The following is an 18,883-nucleotide window of genomic DNA, read 5'->3' on the forward strand; positions in this document are numbered from 1 at the left end:
GAAAGGCAAGGTGCCTGTAGTTTAGGGTCTTTCCTTAACAGCCCCTTCTCGTCCGTCCCCTGCACTGTTTTGCCTCGGGTTCACCTTGCAGTGACCTTGTAGGACTCAGCATTTTTACCTGGGCTCCGGAGCTGGCTGGCAGGGGAGAGAGAGCCGGTGGTTTCCATTCCTGGGTGATGGAGTCATGGGAGAAGCGGCAGTGAGCAAATACAGAGTAGGACCTGAGCCTGCTGAGTGTGCTGTAAGCGGCTCAGGACGGCAGCTGCTCTGTCTCCCAGCCTGCAAGTGCAGCCTGCATTTGTCACTGACCACTGAAGTGTGTGTGTGTTCAAGGTGAGAGCTGGGTGCTTTTCCTTAACGTGGAGACACATTGCCAGGTACTGCTGCTGATTGTGTTTGATACTTTGGGGATATTTCTGTCACCACAAATTCAGGACTTTGACTCGTGTAAGGTTTTATTTATGCCCTTGTTTTCTGTCATGATTCATTCAGTTTGCCGTGGAGTCCAAATCGTGACAACAGATTGGACATAGTGCTGTTCTTCCACGCTGAAATGCGATCATTACAGTGCCGATCTCTTGGATTCTTTCATTAATTGCTGCTGCCAGATGACCTGGCTGTTCCCATACAGAATTCCAGTGCTAATTTGCAGGCACAGGCAAACGGCTTCAGAGAGAAATCTGAATTGCCATATCCTTGAATACTTGCTGTGGTGCAGTCGTGGCTTCACGCACAGTGTGGTGGTTGAAACTTTCGAGAGAGTAGAGTGCCTTGTGGTCTGATCTGATGCTCAAAATAACGTGGAAGTTTTCTGTGTATTTGCTTGTCAAAATGAAAACTTCTGCTTGGCTGTTCGTGTGTTTATGTGGGACTTTAAAAATGACTGTTTGAGAACCAAAGGAAAACTAAATAATACTTTTAATCTTTTGATGTACTTATAGTTGACTTAATCAACCAGCAAAGCCTTTATTATCAGTTATTTGAATTTTGCAACGTCACAGGCTGTGTAGGAAGGACAATACAAGCACTGTGTGAGCTTGTGAGAATGTGTGGGAACACAGAGTGAGTACTCATGGTGAGTACATACAATAGGAACGAGTAAAAGCTCTTGAGTAAACAGATGGGTCTCCATCTGAACCAGATTTGAATGTTAGCTACTTAAGTGCACCTAGGAAAAACAAGGAGGTGCATTGTTTTGTTATCTCTAAATAAATGTGCAAGGGGGTTATACTTATAAAACACATAGTCTTGAAAAGGAAAAAGTATAGGAATTTGGTAATATTTACATAACATAAGGAAAAGAAAAGTCATCCAATTTAGAAGGAAAAAGATGGTACATTAAAATGAGAAATAATTAAAAGGGGATATTGAAAATACTCCAACTGCTCAAATTTTTATGTCTAATGAAAGCATAATAGCATACTTAAGGAAATTCAGAGTCAGCAGAAATAAAGCCAAGGGCCCAAATTCTTAATAAAACATGTTGTCAACTCGTGGAATGTACTTGTCTGTCTTAATTAAGTTGAATTCTGTTGTTGAGATCCATAAAATTAAAAGAAAAACAGTAAACTTTAAAACTTCATTTAAAATTGGCCTCCGTTTCAGAAGACTTTGAAAGTTAATAAATTTAATTACAATGCAGGGAACATTAAAATTACTCAAAACAAGTGACAACATACAATATGAAAATCATCCATCCTACTTTTGAATTTAGTTAATTTAGAAAGAAAATTGTAACACTCAGCTAGAATATCATCTGTTTCTACACAGTGACTGCTAAGTTCCTCAGATGCTCTCTTTATAGTTTCTTGTTTTCAGAGTTTGTGAAGCTGCTGTAGAAGCTTGAGCAGAAAATACCTGCCTCTAACATTGTCAGGCTTTCTGTGCAAGGAAAGAACAATACTTGTTTAATTTCACAGATGGGTAACTTGGGGCATGCAAAGGATTGATAATTGGCATTGGTATTAGACCCGTGTTGCATTGGCTGTTCTGCTTCTGTGTTCTCAAATTTGACTACTCTTTAAAAGTATTTAACATCACTTTATCCCCATGGCTGAAAAGATGTGCCCCAGGACCTCTTATCACTTTTTTATAAACAGAAGAAGTATTTGTTTTTGTATCACGATCAGAGTCCAAAAGGTTCACACGAGTGTCCGTGTGTACCCTTGATCAGCTTACATACAAAAAATTTACAAAGTTAGTCACTTATTTGATGAACCATAATCAGCATAAGCAGACAAGAAATGCCTCGGATACTGTCTGCATTTATTCTTTAGATAACTAGCTTACTGCAGCATGCAAAGAGGTTTAAAAGGCTTAGAGATTAGGGGTACTGACCTCAAAGCACAGGCCAGTCCGTTCAAGCACATTTACTTCTATGCAGTGAGCTCTCCAGGTTAAAAGAAGAGAAAGGCCTTTAGGTATATATGTGCTAAGGATCTCTCGTCTTCTAAAACACTCAAACTTAATACTTTGTATTCCTCCTTCCCTTCGTCCTTCTTTCAGCTTGATGCTTTTATTTTAGATTTTAAATATCCCAAGTTTTTAATGTACTGAACCTTCTTTCTTTTGACCTGTACTCAACATCTGTACACTCTGGGCACAAAAGCAGTTAGGATTCATCTTCTGGGGCTAAAGAAAGTCCTGCCTGCCCTGAGACAAAGAGATCACTGCCTACCTTCTGGGCAGGAAAAGTGGGGAGACAGTGGGGCAGAGTCGGATAAATAGTGGCCATGCCGGCAATGACTGCGCCCATGGTGGCCAGCATTTCTGATCCTCAGGCTTTTTTGATCCATCTGGTTTGTAACCAGGAACATCAACAATCATTGACACATATGAACGTAGTTATACTATCACAAAGACTTTTGGTAAACTGAGATTAAATATGATATTTTCAAAGATTATCAGTTTTTTATCTATTTACTTTAGCCAGGAAATTCTGTTCTGCTTACTGACCCCTCCCAAAGCTAAGTAGATTCAGAACACATAATCAGCACTCTCAGCCTTTTAACTCACTTTTACCTTATATTTCTAGATCCCTTCAGGTAGGCCTAGGTTGTTTGGAAGGTAGGGCATGTGGCGTGACTGTGCCGCTGGGCAATGTCTCTTTAAGACCACTGTTTCCTGACAACGACTGGCGGGCCTCCATGATGGACCTCTGTGCTACAAGGGGTTTGTAGGTGGAATAGGAACAATTAGTGGCAGGTGACTCTCTGTTGGAGACAGGGAATACAAGCAGTAGAAGGTACCCCCAAATAATTATCTGAAATACATATTGCAGGTTGAGAACCTTGTGATCCAAAATGCTTGGGACCAGAAGTGCTTCAGATTTTTTCCCCTGGATTATAGAATATTTCCATATATATAATGAGATATTTTGGGGATGGGGACCCACATGTAACCACAGAAAATATTTATGTTTCAAATATATATGTCCTGGAGGGATTTTTATGCAATATTTCTAGTGCACTTGTGTTTTGACTATGATTTGTTGCATGAGGTCAGATGTGGAAGTTTGTACCCATGGCATCTTGTTGGTGCTGAAAGTTTCAGATTAGGGAGCATTTGAATTTTGGGTTTTGGGATTGGGGGTGCTCCACCTGTATTACAACTAAGGCGAATCTTGTGCTTTAAACATTAAAGGTGTTTCTACTAGAGTACACATCATATCTGATCCCAACATCTCCCCTGGTTCTGCTTAACAGCCACCTAAAAAAATATTAATAAACCAATTAATGTAAATTCTTTGCATTTCAATAACCAAAAACTTTATAAATATGTAATTCAAGTAATCTTCAAACAAAGTAATCACAACTTCCAAAATTTTCTCTTGTACAAGGGTACTTCAAAAACATTGTGGAAAATGGAATTTAAAGATGTTTATTTTGGTGTAAAAAAATTCTGAAATTCCATGTATAGTTTTTTAATAATATGTACTTCCTGTGAGCTTTTTGAAGAGACCTAAGTATATTAGACCATAGAGCATGTCTAAGAATTCTGTTCCAGTATATTAAAGCCCAGAAAAGAGACCTTTATGTACTCTCTTCTGATGGAATGCTTTAACATCAGCATGCTTTGTGTATTTTGATGATAATTTACACAAAAAAACTGGAGGCTGTCCCTTCTCCAGCTGTTGTTCTCTTGTTGAATGAAATTTCACTTGACTGATAATTCATCAAAACATGCCAATGTGTTAAGAAGAATTATTTTGCAGCTACAAAGAAGTGTCTTTTTCTTCCTAAGATCGTGCAAGAACTGTTTTTTAGTATAGGTTTTACTATTTTTCAGATATAGTGAGGCCAACAGATCAGGAGGGGATTGCCATTGAAAAGTTATTTTGTCACTCTCAGATCCCAAGGGCACAGGGGCCATAAAGAAAAGCACCTGTGTGCATCAGGAAGCAGAGAGACCCCAGGTAAACATGGGCAAGAGCCTTTTGTGGTTTCTGCAGGCAAGAGAAAAAGGGAGGGTGAGTAGGCTCAAGGTGGCCTCCTTTATGTGATATCAGTGAACTCTGGGGTGGATGGGCTGTCCTTAATTGTCTGGCACCTGGACCTGGCATGATTAGAGCAGGGATTATGGCCCAGAGTATGAGAGCCTGACAGAGGAGGAGGCTGTGGCAGGGGTTCTGGATCAGCCAGTTTGTATGTGGAAGGCATGCTCACAGGTGACTCAGTTACTATCTCTAGGTATTGGCTGGTTCAGAGGGAAAGTTTCTCCAGGGTCACTGAGCCATGGATGCCCAAGCATCAGAAACACAGAAATCAGAAAGCATGATTCGTATAGATCAACCCAAACAAGAACAGACTACTTAGTATTATTTCACCAAGTGCAGTGTCCATCTGATTTGTCCATTGTAGACAACCATCTCTTGAACACAAATGCATTCCATCATTCAGGTACCTTTCTTAGTAAACTCCAAAGAAGTTTTTTCAATTGTTTTGCTTTTGGTTTTTGTTTCAGTACTTTAGACTAACAAAAGAGTTGAAAAGAAATGAATCCTCATTTCTTAATGAACTTGTTACCTTTCCTCACCCTATCCAGCTATATATTATTTGGTTCAGACACTAACAGTAAATGTTTTCATATTATGTTCTGGCAAAACCCCTGATTAGGGTAGAATCATAAAATGAATCATCTCCTTTAAGTTTCATTATTCTCTTTTGTGAGAATCATATTTTAGAATGCAATAGTTATTCAGTCAATATTTGCTCAGAAAACAGATACAGAAACACATCAACCAAGTTACTGGCAGAATTTTCTAGAGGTCCCCAAAGTTGCTTTTATGTTCTTTTCAGTCTCATTTTCAAAATAAAGAAGATCAGAAAAGAAGAGTAAAGTAGTTTGACTATTTTCCTCAATTTCCTGTTATTTAAAAGGATATTTAACTAGCTGTGCCTTTATAAGCTAATAAAAAATATGGCAAGGGATATGCCTAAATTAAGTAACAATGCAGTTTCTAGCTGAACTAGCAAAACTGTCACTCATGATATCTCTTCCTTTCAAGTAAGCAACAATGCACACAGGTAGAAAAAAACTTTTAAACATTGGAATAGGATAGTTAAGTTAAAAATTAGAGGATATGAGTGGATGTTAATCCTCTGAAAATAGCGTATAATCGAGTAAGTGAAGATCTCCATAGCAGGACTGTTTTCTTTGCATGTCTCATTTTTATTTTTTAAATATTGAAGACAGTTGAGAAAGCCTACATATGCTGTTTCAATGGAAATGGAATTTTTCTTTTCTTACTCTCCCTATTTAGTTTCTTCATGGCAGTTATTGGAATGTCCCACTGGAATTCGGTGTGGAAGAATGTGGAAATAGAAAACAGTAGGGGAAGAAGGAATAAGTCATTAAGAGGCATTGGGCATTGTTACAATTAGATAGCAATTTAGACTAGAAAAATTTAGATTTAGCCCTTCTACCAAACTAAATTCCAAAAGAATAGACAGTTTCGACATAAAACGTGAAGTTCTAAGCGTGTTACAGAGTCGCTGTGTTGTGCTTGCTTGCACAGAGTGGATGCTGTACCCCTGCAGTCAGGAAGCAACCACAGCAGGTCTGGAAGCGGCATTCTGCTGCTTGGGTAGGACCTGAGTTGTTGATCCTGACATTCTCTGTAAGAAGGGAGGTATCAAGTGACCTTTTTGTGGTGTTGCCGTCCCCAGCATTCTCTCTCTCAGGCTCCCAAGCTCCTGAGAAGGAGGAGGGCAAAGAAGATACAAATCTGAATTACAAATTTCTTTTTTTAAAAAAAATATTTATATATTTGAAAGAAAGTGACAGAGAGAGTGGGAGAGACAGATCTCCCATCTGCTGGTTCACTCCCCCAAAATGGCTACCAAAGTCAGATCTGGGCCAGGCCAAAGTCAGAAGCCAGGAACTCAGTCTGGATCTCCCACATAGGGTGCCAGAGGCCCAAGTACTTGGGCCATCTTCCTCTGCTTCCCCAGGGAGCTTGATCCGAAGTGGAGCAGCTGTGACGCCAGTGGCACATGAATATGGTATGCAAGTGGCAGCTTAACGCGTTGCACCACAACAGCTCCCATTTTTTCCTTTTTAATTTCAAAGCTGATGCCTATATTTTATGCTGGAGCTGGAAAAGTGTATTAAAAAAAACAACAAACAAACAAAAAAAAACTATGGACTGCTTTCTTGCTCTATCTAAACTCTCCTGATTCCTCAATCTGACACTTGACTGAGGCCTCATAGTGGCATCACGTCCTCTGTTATCTGCAGGTTTTTGATCTGTGATTTCCCTTGGGTTGACAGTGTAATGAGACGCAGGCAGCTGTGCGCACTGTCTTCTGGGATGTTATCAGACTAGACTGAATTTATTCCAAAAACTATCACAGGTGTGGGCTTGGTAGGGCGTAGGAGAGCTTCTGTTGCAAAGGTTTTTGTTTAGGGTCTGCGGATTCCTGCTTTTTTCCCACTCCCTATTCCTCTTGTCCATGTCTCTACACTGGAATTCCTCCCCTCCCGTGACCTCACGTAGCATCTCACACCATCCTCTGACCTGGATGAAAGAAGCGCTTATGTCATTCACGCTTTGTGTCTCAGACTGGCAGGCTGTTTAGAGCAATGTGCAGTGTTCCTAGCAACAGATTAAGGCAAATCTACAGAACTTCAAAAGCCTGCAGGCACTGAAGAATCACAGAGAACCACCAGTTATATTTGGAACTTCTGCTTTGTGGATTTGTGTTAGTAGCTATGAAGCCCAGAGCAGTTTTTAAACACCTTTTAAAATAATTTTAATAGAAACTTGGAAGGTACAACCAATTTTTTTAAAGTCATGATGAATTTAGTCAAAGCAATATAAATGAAGACCAAATGTATTCGTGTTGGAATTTTGTAGTAGAACATTAAAAGTTTGCTTTAAATAGAGATGTTTTAGCAAACACTTATAGTATTATCATGATTTTGTGGAGGAGTGAGTTTTTTCTAGATTAAGTGGAAGGATAAGGTTGGGAAAGTTATCAGAGAGAATAAAAACTAAAGGGAGTAAAATATAGTAAATCTTATTTTCACAGAATGGAGATCTCCTTATCATCATATGTTACCTCCTTCCATGAAACCCAATCCCATATTGTGTAAAAGAAAATTCAAAATACCTCCAACATATGCTATGTGAAGTACAGTATTTTGATTCAGTTTCTCTGTAATAGTCATCTCTTTCCCCTTGGCTTCCTTCAGTTGAGACAGAAATCATGAAGAAGAGGTGTGTTGTGCTCACAGTGTATTCATATCACAAACCATATGGAGAGAGGGAGGGATAAACCAGCATTCTGTAAGCGTGCAAAGGAGCGACACACCTGTCAAACTAGAGGAGATCTATGAGGTCCGCATGATTGCTGGTGGAAGACAAGAGGTGAACACGGAGCTCATCCTGGAAAATCCACTGATCTTGGAGAAATATCAAGATGAGATGAGATGAGAACTTTAATACAGAGAGAGCCTTGTGGCAGTCGGTGAGGGACACATATTTATCGTCCTTTGCTTTGCAGGGGATTTTGCTTCCTCAGTCATTTCCCATGAAATGCCAAACATGGCAACATTTATATGGAAATAAGAACATGACAACATCTTCCCAACGTTCACAAGGGAGTGGTACATCCGTCTAGTTGGGAATCTTGAGAGTATAAACAACAGGATGAATTATATTCAAAGGAAGTATCATGGCCAAGTATCAGAACCAAGAGTGTCACACCTTTACTTTCATGGATTTTCCAAGCATATTTTTACTCTTTTAAAGTGAAGACAAGGTCTATAATCCCTTATAACTTAAAAAAAATTTAGAAGTGTGTTTGAATCATGTTTGCTGATTTATAGGGACTCATCACTTAGGTAATGAGAGAAATTATCTCATTCTTACCTACACTCTCACGAAGAAGTCCATGTGGGTTTGTCTTTCTCTACATGTATTCCTTGCAAACGTAATAGCTCTCATAGTTATATCCAAAGGAATGCTTTATCTCATTGTAGAAAAATGGCTCTGAAAAGAAACTGATAAGACTGCCAGCAATGTGCACATGATGCAAAGAAATATAATTAAATGCGGAAGCACAGATGAGGACAGTTTTGAATAAATTATGACATTAAATTGAGAAGTATTGGCAATCTGATAAAATGTCATCCTTTTGTGAATTTGTAAAATATCGTTTCTTTATTTTCATTTTATTTGAAAGGCAGAGAGATAAAGTAAGAGAGAAACAGAGACAGATCTTCCAACCACTGATATGCTCACAAAATATCTGCAACAGCCAGGGCTGGGCCAAGCTGAAGCCAGGAACCTGGAGATCAATCCAGCTCTCCCTCATGGGTGGAGGGATCCAATTATATGAGTATATGCTGCATACATCCCAGTGTGCGCATCCTCAGGAAAGTGGATCGGAGGCAGAGTATCCAAGGCTCAAACGAGGCTTTCCAATATGGGATGTGGGCTTCCCAAGCAGCAACTTAAGCACTGTGCCAAATGCCCAAGTGATCCTTCTTGAAGCCTGCGATGCCACTAGGATCAATTCAAGTTTTCTCATGGGCAAACCTCGGACCTTTGTGTTGTTACCTCATCTGTGTATCGAATGCTGTCCTCACATCCTTCACATTCTCAAATCATACTACTGAGTTGGGAAAAATGATAACCATGAGAGATGGGACTGGCTGCTTTATTATGACCCTGCTACTCAGAATGTGCGTATTGGATTGGCAGCTTCAGAGTCACCTCTGATCTGGTTGGGAAGTGGCACCTCAAGCCCCATCCTAGAACTACCGAGTGAGAACTGGTGTTTCCTGCACCTGCAGGTGATTCATTGCATCCTCACCAAAGTTTGATCAGATTCTGTTGCTAATCAAGAGGGCGTTAGAGTAGGAAGATATGACTCGACAGTTGAATATATAATTAGCAAATCTTTCAACCAAGTAGTGTATAGTTTAATGCATTTTAAAATTGCTGAACTAAACAACAACAACAAGAAAGAAAAGATTAAAATCTATAGGACAATAGATAGTTTCAAATAACTGGCTCTTGTTGTCGTCTCACATGGTTACCTGGGGCTTGCCATTGAGGCAGTGTTGTCTCAGAGCTGTGTGTCCTTTGGAAGTTGTGTATTATTGGTGTACTTAACAGAGAAAAAGGATACTTTAATTTGAATAATCTCTTAATGTGAATTGTCTTTTTCACATTGAGACCTTTCAGCTGGAAATATTAAGCAAATTGCTTATATTCATCCTGTAAATATCTAGCAAAGGACTGCCTATGTTATACGGTACTTGAATAATATATGAATATAAGGCAAATACTAAAATTCTTTTAATCTCTAACATGAAAATGAGTCAAGAGCGTCATATTCTTATAAATATTGTTTCAATGGAACCTATTTCAGTTGTTGTTCTGACTCATAAAGTAGAAGCCCTATTTTCAAATGCCAAGCAAAGGAACAAAAAGGAGCATTGTATATGTTAGGGGTTCTGTAAATATGTACACTTAGTAAGTATGGGCCATTATTCTAGCACAGCTATTATGTTTTTCAGATAGTATTGATAGTATTGATATCTGTAGAGATAGTCTAGGGACCCAGTTTAGATGACCATTTGTTCTCCTTACTGCAGATTATCCCTCAGGAATGGGCCCAGAAGATGAGCACAAGCAATGATAGCTCAAAGTTGTTGTTGTTGCTTTTTCCTATGCTTAACTTTGCTTGTGCAAGTTGGTTCTTTTCAGTCGCCATCGTCTACTATTTGAGCCAACCTAACTAGTTGAGTCATACAATTTAATCCTGAAATAAGACCTGCCAAGGGGGAAGAAAATTCCCTGAGTAATGGGGAAAAGTCATTTGAGTTTATAATATGGTCTTCTAAGTGATTGGAAACATGTGGTATGTGGTGAACTCTTGCTTCACTTAGTTCTGGCTTTCCTGCCCTGCAGTCCTTGTGCTTCCACAAAAATGCAATTCAGCCGGAAGTTGTGGCTGTAGAGTCTATGTTACAGGAAGACAAGTGGAAAGAAACAAGTTTAAAATAAAAGGGGCAGAATTAGACTTTGTCCTGGAGTCATCTTGGGCAGATACTTATAATAGCAGGGGATGCAAATGTCACTTCCCAAGAGGAGCTCTGAGGTCAGGGTTCTCACGGGGGTGGGGAATTGGAATGACATGTGATTGTCCACAGTAAACTGTGCTTAGGAGAAGTCTGCTGTCTTAAATTTTAGGATATTAGCAAATATAAACTGTGGTCCATATTCTGGTTCCATTGAAGTTGCCACGATGTGGACGATCCTGATGATAAATATCCATACATGAGAATTAACCTTCGTAAATGCAAATTAGGAAAATGTTGATGATATTTTTGTACCATCATCTCTCAAGCTTTACGCCTGGTTTAGGTTTCTAGATAAGCATTGTTTTTCTGACCTGTTGGCTCTATGTTAAATAGTAAACACACACTTGGAACATGTACTAACAGCATCGGTTAACTGTTGTGATCATCGCTGTCTGCTGATATTTGAGCTCAAATAATGTCTTAAAAGCATAGTGAACCTGTATGAGTATTGTTGCTGTGTGCCAGTCATTCTCTTAAGTTTTCTCATCCCTGAACAATTTAAACTCTCATCTGTCCACAATGCTAACATTGATGAAAGAGGAAATTGTACAGATGAAGAAGTTGTGACATACTGATTTTAAATAAATTGCTGTGTCGACTAATGGCCGAGTCAGAATTCAACTCTGACTCCAGAGCCTGTGAGCCTAACCACTGTAGACACTGGTTTTGAAGAAAGACAAGTAGTCATCCCAAATATGTCTTTGAAATGTCAAAATAACTATCTTAAAATATGCTGTTAAAATCTCCCCTATTGCATAATTATTACTGCAGGTGTTATACTCCCCTCACCTCCTTTTTCTCAGGAATTGTGTCCTCTCTTAAGGCACATTTCCTTTCAGATTTAAAGCAAATAAAATGCTTTCCCCAGCAGGCTTTGCTAAGCACCTGCTCTTCTTTATTCCCATGGGGGATTCACTTTGGATGTTTCCTGGTCTTCCTCTCCTTGCTTCTTCCTCTAGGTACACTGAGCTCCTCACATGTACTTGTTGTTATCATTTTGGTCTGTAGGCAGCACCCATAAAAATCATGTCAGTTGTTCCAACCAGAGCATTGCCATGGCGTTTTCATGCACAACTAATTACCTTAGATAACATCCTATGTATAACACCTGCTCAATTCCAGCAAGAAGAGGAAACACAATTACAATGACCTAAAAATAGTAGCTACTCCCACTGCTGTTGGACATCATCAGGAAACAAGAAAGACTTAAAAATAATTGCACAAATCATCTTAAACATTATCAATAGTAATTTGTAAATAAGCATTGCTTAATATAGTCCTTGCTTCAAAGTATCTTTCTCAAAGACTAAAGTGTTAATGCTGATTAGAATTTGGATATCAGAGGATACTTTCTAATGTTCTATATCCCTACCTTTTTATCGGTAGTATTCATTCAAACTTGAATCCCTGAGAACAGTGTTTTTGTTCATAGTGATTTTCTTTAAAGATATATTTATTCATTGGAGAGGCAGAGTTACAGAGGGGCAGAGGGAGGGAGTGAGGGAGGGAGGAAGAGAGAGAGAGAGAGAAAATCTTCCACCCACTGGTTCACTCCCCAGATGGCCACAACAGCTGGAGATGTGCCGATCAGAAGCCAGGAACCAGGGACCTCCTCTAGGTCTCCCACACGTGTGCAGGGGCCCAAGGACTTGGGCCATCCTCCACTGCCCTCCCAGGCGATAGCAGAGAGCTGGATCAGAAGTGGAGCAGCCAGGACTCAAACCAGAGTCCATATGGGATGCCGGCACTGCAGGCGGTGGTTCTACCCTCTGTGCCATAGTGCTGTCCCCCACAGTGAATTTCTTTATAACTGCAGATAAAGCATTAAAATTGTGTAATTCTAACATTATTGAGAATAAAATAATTTCACTCTGTTGGCAAAGCAAATGCAACACTAATGCCTTTAACCAGGCTTAACTTAGATGCTCTATGTGCTTTTCACGCTCAATGACCTGTGTTTGGAGAGAACAGAACAAGACAAAACAGATAAAAACACATGACAGAATAAAGAAGTAGACTTTGATTTAAAAAATTATTTATGAAAATTAATGCCAAGTTCACTATTACCCTAGAGACGTGAGGAATCTTTTTTCCTGAGCTGCATTTCAATTCTGCCTCTAAGTGTCTGTAAATAAAAACTTTGAAGAAGAGGCTTCAGAGTGGTCTGAGAACCATATTGTGCAGTACTGAAGGTGGGCTGTCCCACCTCAGTGTGCTGTGTCTCAGTCCAAAATATTTGCTCTGCAATTTATGTCTCACTCTCAATTGATGTGGATCCAACGTCTTGAACATTTAACAGATATGGCTCTAATGGCTTTGGTTCTCTCTCTCTCTCTCTCTCACTCTCTCTTTTTTTTTTTTTTTTTTTGGTCAGGAAGAGTGGACAGTGAGAGAGAGAGACAGAGAGAAAGGTCTTTCTTTTCCATTGGTTCACCGCACAATGGCCACTGTGGTCGGCGCGCTGCAGCCGGCGCATCGGCTGATCCAAAGGCAGGAGCCAGGTGCTTCTCCTGGTCTCCCATGCGGGTGCAGGGCCCAAGAACTTGGGCCATCCTCCACTGCACTCCCGGGCCACATCAGAGAGCTGGCCTGGAAGAGGGGCAACCAGGACAGAATCCGGCACCCCGACCAGACTAGAACCTGGTGTGCTGGCGCCATAGGTGGAGGATTAGCCTATTGAGCCGCGGCATGGGCCTTGGCTCTCTATATTAAAAAGCCCATGCAATGTGATACTTAGAGTTAGAGACACTTCCTGTGGTGGACCAGTATTGCTGAAATATAGCTTTTATACATCAAAGTTCATTTTATTTAGTTTTGTAACACAGCCTTTAAAATATCTTAAAGCCATCAGTCATGTCACCTGATCAGTAGGGAATCTTTTGTGTTAAAACATCCCATTGTAAAAAGGTAGAGCAGATGGAGCAATATATGAATTATGCAATCACGTAGTATTGATTAAGCATAATCATTTTAGATGTCCTACTTGATTTTAGCTTCTTCTTTTAAAAAAAGATTTATTTATTTAAAAGGCAAAATGACAAAGAAGAGACAGAGAAATCTAGGTCTGCTGTTTCACTCCCCAAATGACAACAATAGCCAGGGCTGGGCCAGGCAAAACCCAGGAGCCAGGAACTCCACCCAGGTTTTCTGCATGGGTGGCTAGGACCCAAGTAATTGGACCATCATCCACTGCCTTCTGAAGCGCATAAGCAGAAAGCTTGATCAGAAGCAAAGGAGCCAGGACTCAAACCAGCACTCTGATCTGAGGTGTGGACATTGCAAGTGGCAGCTTAACCCACTGAGCCCGGATGCCTGTCAGCTCTTCTTTTTGGATTTGGTTACCACAGACCGTATAGATAGAGACATTAAAGTACCCACCTTAAGACCTAGCAAAGAAACTGATAGATTGTTTTTTATTTACCTCAATGCTATTCTTGACCTATTATTATGTTTAAATGAAATCAAGAATAATGGTTCAGTAGACTCTTTCCATTCAGTTGAACCTGTTTCTGTAAATCTAATAGAGTACATCTGTTAAAAACATATGGCATCTCATGATGAAAATCACTTTACTAAACTGTGGTTATAGAAGAATAGAATGAAGAATAAGGAATGTGTGTGGCAATTCATTTGAACATCTATATATTTTAGCATTTTCTGGCGCATAATCTGTGGTCAAAGACCATAGAAAATAGGAGCAGTCTCCAACAGCTGGTATTCCTCATAGTTCACTAAAGGGAGACCAAGAACATCACCATCTGCTGCAACAGAGAAATCCTTCCGGTTGGAGTGGATTTGGTTAATGACACAGCTCCTAGGGACGAGTGAGGCTTTTGCCAGCTTTTGTGAAGTAGCAGAGGGCTTGTTGACCTGATTAGGATCGATCCATGCCGAAGGATGCCGATTCTTGTTTCTGTCAGCTGCACTTCTACTTTCTCTGAGTCTGTTTTTATATTTACTTTCCATTTACTTCTGGAAACTTCCATGTCAAATTGCTTTCAGGTCATTTTGTTAGGTGAGAAAGCTGAAAGTTGTGATTCTGAGTCAAGTTTAGATCTCAAGGGTGGTGATTGTAATTCTATGGGCAGTGTTCAGGGGAGTTTTCTTTCCTCTACAGAAGCTACATAGCGTAATGTGTAAGAGTCCAGATTTGGGAGCCAGACAGCAAACTTCCAGTTCCAGCTCCGTTCTTTCCTGGGGCCTTGGATGAATCATTTACCTTCCCCAGTTTCCTCATCTGTGGAATGGAAACCATAGACCTTACCTCACAGAATAATAGTGAAAATTATTTAGAATAGTTCTTGGTTTATATGAAGCCCATATATGTATTAGAGATGATTAGAGTATTATTATCACTGTCACTTAACAAAGAAGTTTCACTATTTCTCTCCTCATTTATTTTTGTTTGTTTTATTAGAATCTTTCTTCAAATGTAATTGGGCCAAGAGGTCCAGAATACGTACAGTAGATAAAATTCACTTTTGCCTGGCTGAAATGGTGGTGACAATCCCTTCCTCTTGCTTTATTCAAGAGTCCCCCTACATAGAACACAGAGAACACATTTCATCCAGCTGTGTTATACAAGTCTAGGCATCAGCCAGATGCTTATTGGTAGTCTATAAAATTGAAAGCAAGAAGTGTTGTAACTTAAAGCGAGTTCTAATAAATGATATCATTCTCCCTATGTGCAGACATGGTTCTAAGCATCACACAGCCCTGCCTTCTTGGCCCTTCCCTGTTAGATACAAGAGACCAAAAGGAGCAGAAGTATGTCTCTCAAACTGTTGAATAGTTGAACTGCAATGAAAAGGTATTGCCTGTTGAACCTGTATCCCATATAATGCCTGAATAGTAAATGCTGTGCGAAAACAATGCATGCATTTTGAGTCTTTGCACCAGAACAAGTTTACCTTTTAATCCCATTTCCAAGAACTTTTTGGAGCATTCATGTATGTACCATCCTTGAGTGAGACAAAGGGAGATGCAGATACCCTTTAAGAAGAAATATCGAGGCTTCTCTTATGAAATAAATGTTCAGTGTTGAGTTCTGTACCTTCAGCCAGAGCCCTCAGTTGAATGTTGTAGAAGGTGGATGGGAGTTTAAGGCCTGTGTTCACTTTCCATGAGAATCAAGCTCTCTCATTGCTGCAAGTTTAGAGGACGGGCTCTGAGTCAGAGAGTCTGAACTCAAATTCTGACACTGCCACTTTCTCCCCAGGTGATGCTGGGCAGTTTACTTAGCCTGTGCTTGACCGTGACCTCATCTGCAAATTGGACAGAGTAATGTTATATGCATCACAAGACTGTGGCAAGGACTAAGCAGCATAGAATATTTTTATTGTTGTTGTTATGAGACAATAAATAGAATCCTCCTGGTCTGTGAAATGTAAAAAACACTAAAGGACTACTGCTTTCCCTCAATCCGGCCTCATAAAACAAACAGCAATAAAGAACACCGCTCAATTATTCCATGGTCATGAATTCAGCCCATTGAGAGAACTGGCAGGGCGCATTCTCAACACGTCAGCTGTGGCAAAAATTAGTCAACACTGTTTGTAGAACTCCTGTGATGTCTGGATTACCAGCTGTCTGAAAAAGGAGAACATAGCTTCCTTTTTTTGTTTAACATGGTCTGCCAGCCAGCTGGCATTAGGGGACGAGGAAGGAAGCTCTTGCTGATTGAACGATAGCCTGTGCAGAGCATGCCATGGAAGTTGACTCATTCGATCCTCTGAACTTGATGGTGAGGTTAGGTATTGTTACCTCTGATGGACACATAGGGGAATGAGGCTTAGTGAGGACAAATAACCTAGCCAAGAAGCCACATATAGTAAGTGAGATTCTGACTCCAAGGTCAGGCGGCCATACGGTTGTGAGCTATTTTTAATGCAACCGATATTCATAATTGACCATTTTGGGGTAGCAATCAAAACTAAAAAATTAACAGTAAGAAATGCTGACATTTTACATTAAGATATTTAAAGATGTGTTTCAACAAATGCTTATTTATAAATGACCTCTTTTTTTCCCCTATCAATAATTTACTCAAAAACTCCTTGTGTCTTTCATTTCTACTTTTGTCCTATCCCTTTCTAATTTTTCATTTCTCTTCCTCTACTAAAGCAATAATGGAGAGGAATATTGTGGAAGGGAAGAGTATAATGTAACTAAGACATGTTAAACCTATGAAAAAGTTGTAAGTGCTTAAGATCTGAAGTATTCTAGACTTCCTTTCTTGTAAGTGTCAATAAGGATTGAACTCAGATAAAGTGGTTAATTTTACATTGTTTGTATATTATTTGTAGGATTTGTGAGATACTCTTAGGATTTAGGATTACCTTTAAGGCTTTTAAAAGACTGGGTTAATGGTACAGTGATATATTCTATTCAGTTTAAAAATTCCATTTAAATGCTATATCACTAGTCCAATGGTTCTTCTGTCGTCTTTGTGTGTCTAACAACATAAAAATAGACTAATAGAAGATCTGCATTCTAGTTCTAAGTTTATTTATTTTCTGATTTACAGATAAAAATCAAAAACAAAAATGTAACCACATACTAAGTGGTAGGTAGGGCTAATATCCACACTTGATCTTAGCCAAAAGGCCGAGAAGCGATGGGGCTAATATCCAAACTCAAGATGAAACTGATATTAGAGAAATCATGATTTTTAAAAATGAGAAAATATGACAAAATAATATGAGAAAGCTCATGATAAAAAAGTTTATAATAAGTTTTTAATTTTGAACTTTAAGTCTTCTAAATCACCCACTCCAGATCTAAAAGCAAACTTTAGTTTCTAACCATTCTTTGAAGAAAAGTCACTTTCCTTAGCTAATAAGATAATAAAATTTAAAGCAAAGAACACAAATATATTTGGCTATTAATTCCAAATATGATTAACATGAACTTAGCAATTAATATATAATAAGAATAAAATGGTTTATACATAGCATAGGAAGCACCTGGCTCCTGGCTTCGGATTGGCGTAGCTCTGGCCGTAGTGGTCATTTGTGGGGTGAACCAATGGAAGGAAGACCTTTCTCTCTGTCTCTCTCTCTCACTGTCTATAACTCTACCTGTCAAATAAAAAATAAATTAAATAAATCAATAAATATTTTGTTCTGTAGAGTTAACAATGAGACATTGAATGTAACATGGAAGATATTACATTGCCATGGAATTGAAAAATAAGCAATTGTTCTTCGAGTGAAATTTAATTGTTAGAGAAAAACAATTGTTTTACATTTTTTGTTGTTCCCAAAGTAGATAGAGGTGTGCAGGGGGGCTGTTTATAGCCATTGTCTATATTCCCACTGAAGTAGGGTATTTTTGTTTTTTATTTGTTAAACTTTTTATTAGGTGAAGTATTAAGCCTTTTTTTAAAAAAGATTTATTTATTTATTTTGAAAGACAGAGTTACACAGAGAGGAGAGGCAGAGAGAAACAGAGAGAGGTCTTTATCTACTGGTTTACTCCCCAGTTGGCTGCAACGGCTGGAGCTGTGCCAATTTGAAGCCAGGAGCCAGGAGCTTCTTCAGGGTCTCCCATGAGGGTGCAGAGGCCCAAGGACTTGGGCCATCTTCTACTGCTTTTCCAGGCCATAGCAGAGAGCTGGATCAGAAATGGAGCAGCTGGGACTCGAACCTGCACCCATCTGGGATACCGGCACTGGAGGCGGCTGCTTTACCTGCTATGCCATAGTGCCAGCCCCCATAAGCCTTTTTTTTTTTTTTAATTTTTAATTTGACAGGTAGAGTTAGACAGTGAGAGAGAGAGAGAGAGAGAGAGAGAGAGAGAAAGGTCTTCCTTCTATTGGTTCACTCCCAAATGGCCGCTACAGCCGGAGGTGCACAGATCCGAAGCCAGGAGCCAGGTGCTTCCTCCTGGTCTCCCATTAGGGTACAGGGCCCCAAGCACTTGGGCCATTCTCCACTGCCCTTCCAGGCCACAGCAGAGAGCTGTACTGGGAGAGGAGCAATCGGGACTAGAACCCGGCACCCATATAGGATGTCAGCACCGCATGCAGAGGATTAACCAAGTGATTCCAGGCGCCGGCCCCTCCCATAAGCCTTTTTATAGCAATGTAAATTTGAAACATATGATCTCAAAAACTAAAATAGAGAAAGGAATAAGGAAGGAAGGGAGAAAGAGGGAGGGAGGAAGGGAATATCATTATGTCCTTAGAATTGTATCTACAAATTACATTGAATCTGTTAAAAACTAATCAAAAATTAAAATGCAAATTTTTTAAATATGAAAAAACAGGGCGATGGAGATTAAGCAG

The 18,883-nt window shown here is 39.6% G+C and overlaps 1 protein-coding gene across 4 annotated transcripts in view; it reads left to right on the top strand.

Annotated features, from left to right (window-relative positions):
* The window catches only part of ARHGAP24 (Rho GTPase activating protein 24), a 526,629-nt gene that overhangs the window by 349,401 nt on the left and 158,345 nt on the right, over positions 1–18,883 (top strand). Inside the window, exon 1 of one of the 4 annotated variants that reach the window (XM_062198535.1) lies at positions 150–377. The exons of 2 other annotated variants lie outside the window; for them this stretch is intronic. The gene's annotated coding sequence lies outside the window, so the exon portion shown is untranslated. Of the gene's footprint in view, positions 1–149; positions 378–18,883 lie in introns of those variants that run through there. One more of the 4 variants, XM_062198534.1, reaches the window with a different exon arrangement.

The sequence above is a fragment of the Lepus europaeus genome, chromosome 8 (assembly GCF_033115175.1).
Source record: "Lepus europaeus isolate LE1 chromosome 8, mLepTim1.pri, whole genome shotgun sequence".
NCBI lineage: Eukaryota > Metazoa > Chordata > Mammalia > Lagomorpha > Leporidae > Lepus > Lepus europaeus.